Source organism: Triticum dicoccoides, chromosome 3B (genome assembly GCF_002162155.2).
Source record: "Triticum dicoccoides isolate Atlit2015 ecotype Zavitan chromosome 3B, WEW_v2.0, whole genome shotgun sequence".
Taxonomy (NCBI): domain Eukaryota; kingdom Viridiplantae; phylum Streptophyta; class Magnoliopsida; order Poales; family Poaceae; genus Triticum; species Triticum dicoccoides.
The window spans coordinates 172,824,804-172,827,749 of record NC_041385.1 but is presented as its reverse complement, the minus strand read 5'-3'; positions in this window follow the sequence as shown (position 1 = coordinate 172,827,749).

The following is a 2,946-nucleotide window of genomic DNA, read 5'->3' as shown; positions in this document are numbered from 1 at the left end:
AGAGCCAGTGATCAATATTTGAAAGATGTGCGGGTAAGTATACATTTGTACAAATCTAACAATTATATATACCAGTAGCCCCTGAGAATTGAAACAGTTGGTACAACTCATTTAAGGATCCTTGCGTAACCAGGAGCTAACAGGGAAGAACAACCTGTTGTCTCAAGAGCTGGAAAAGTGTCGGACCCAGCTAGCTGTTGCAACCGCCGAACTGGAGAAATCCAAGAAGGCCTCAACTGCTAATGTATCCCTCTATCAAGAAAAAACAGAAAAATGTATATACCAGTAACGCTAAGAGAATTGCATATCTGATGAAAGTATCGTCAGATAATCCGGGAAAGGTACCGGAAGCCGAACAAGCAGGCGCACAAAAGACCGAAAGGCAACTCACCGCTGGTGAGCGTATACTTACATGGGTCAGGGAGGAGAAAAATAAACTCCAAGGTTCCAATACCTAACTGGATGAAGAGCTAAAAGATGTACGGGCCCAGTTGGCTGACTCCGTGAAGGAAAATAAAAGGTTGCGAGGCGGCATATTTAGTATGTGTTCAAACTTACCTCCTCATAATTCAACGAGGAAAGGAACTAGTAGAGTTATGTCTGTAGGTATGATGACTGGTCATCCCGAAGATGAGATGTCCGGATCCTTAGGCGATCTGCTACAAGAGCTATCCCAACTGCACGAGCGAGCTTGGCAGGCAATGCGGAGTGTTGCCAAGGCTTCATGGCCTTCTGCCTCCCCTCCAGGAAGTATGCAGGAGCTTGTACATCTATTCAAGGGAGCGCAATGGTGTTTCCCATTATGGAAGATATCAGCCTGCCGGGAAGGTGCACGAGGAGCCTGGGCCATGGTGAAAAGATGGTATACCAAGCTTGATCTGAATCATATGGCCCGGGTTGGACCTTTAGGGTCAGATGGGAAAGAAATCCCTGTTAGTGTGGTATATGCCCAGGTAAAATTAACCAGAAAATATTCTCAGCAGGATTGTAAGCTAGACAACCTGTTGGGCGGCATAGAAGAGGAAGTTTTTGACTCCAAGTGACTATGTACTTCAATGGAAAAATTTGTCCCTAGCCAGATTGTAAAACATTTGTCATGGCGGACCTTTTCGCTTTGGGTCTGGACCCGAAGGTTCAGAGTGTTTTTGAATACCCACTCTATAATATAAACCGGGGTACGTGTGGAAACCAGTCACAGGGGTCATAGTTGCTTCATTAGACAAGTACCCAACTAGCTATGTTATATTACATTGTGATAGTAAGAAACATCTTCCAGAGAGAATAGTTCCATTAAGAGTTCCATTCCCTGGGTGAGCATGCGTTTATCATGAATGTCCGAACTGTGATTAAAAAACTGCAGTATACTTAACATCTCGGGGTTCATAATGTAATTGTAAAAACATCTTTAGTCCGTCGACCGAGTATTCCCTTAAGAACGCTAGCTTTCGGCTTCACCCAGTCCGAGGTACACATCTCGATGACCCGACAGTAACAATCGCAGAGGTGCTCCCTTTATGCCCTAGCCGAACTAACAGGAACGTAGGGCATAAGCACAGGAGCCAGGCAACCAACCTTGGCCAAAACTTAAGTCATATCAATGCATATAATGGCGAAGAAAAGGTACATACGAGGAAAAGAGGCGTATGTTGTGAGCTTTAATGCTTAGAGAATAATAATAATAATAATAATAATAATAATAATAATAATAATAATAATAATAATAATAATAATAATAATAATAAGCTTCTGTACAAGAAGCCCCCAGGTATGATGGATGTACAAATTTTAGGATGTGTATGTCACAGGTGCACGGTCTAGCCGCACGAAAGCTTTAAGGCTAAACAAAAAAGGAAAAAACTGAAAAGAGAAAAAAATGGAAACAAAAGGGAGAAGGAGACAAACAAAGAGTTTGGCGCTAGGCATAGAATCTTCGGAGTCTGGCTGCATTCCATGGGTTCGGCTCTAGGTGATTGTCAGATGCATCATGCAAGCGGTACGCTCCTCCAGTGAGACCTTCGTCAATTATGAAGGGACACTCCCACTTGGGCCTGACTTTGTCCTTTTTCTTCTCCGGTAAGCGTAGAACGAGTTCGCCAACATTATAAGTCTTGGCCCGCACTTCTCTGCTTTGGTACCTCCGGTCCTGTTGTTGATATAATGCGGAACAGGCTTTTGCGACATCGCGCTCCTCCTCCAAGGCATCTAAGCTGTCTTGCCGATCGAGATCGGCCTCTCTCTCTTCATACATGTGCACTCGAGGTGAGTCATGAATAATGTCGCAGGGTAACACAGCTCTGCGCCGTACACCATAAAAAAGGGTGTGTATCCGGTAGTACAATTGGGCGTGGTCCGCAGCCCCCGAAGTACGGAGTTGAGCTCCTCAACCCACTGATTGTCTGATTCTTTCAAAGACCGCACTAGTCTGGGATTAATGTCGCTCATAATAAGACCATTGGCTCGTTCGACTTGACCATTTGTTTGTGGGAGATAGACGGAGGCGTAATCGAGCTTGATGCCCAGATTGGTGCACCAGGTTTTCACCTTATCGGCTGGGAAGTTAGAGCTGTTATCGGTGCTGATGCTATGTAAGACACCATAACAGCGCACAACACTGGATATGAAATCTATCATTGGTCCGGCTTCGGCCATTTTAACTTGTTTGGCCTCTATCCACTTAGTGAATTTATCCACCATGACCAACAAATATTTTCTCTTATGGCTTCCTCCTTTAAGGGGTCCGACCATATCAAGCCCCCAGATAGCAAAAGGACAAGTGATGGGGATTGTTTGTAGAGCGGTGGGTGGCATATGGCTTTGGTTGGCGAAAAGCTGGCATCCGGCGCAATGTTGGACAAGGTCATGTGCATCTTCTCGGGCCATCGGCCAATACAATCATGTACGGAAGGCCTTGCTTACAAGGGCCCGAGCTGCAGTATGGTGACCGCT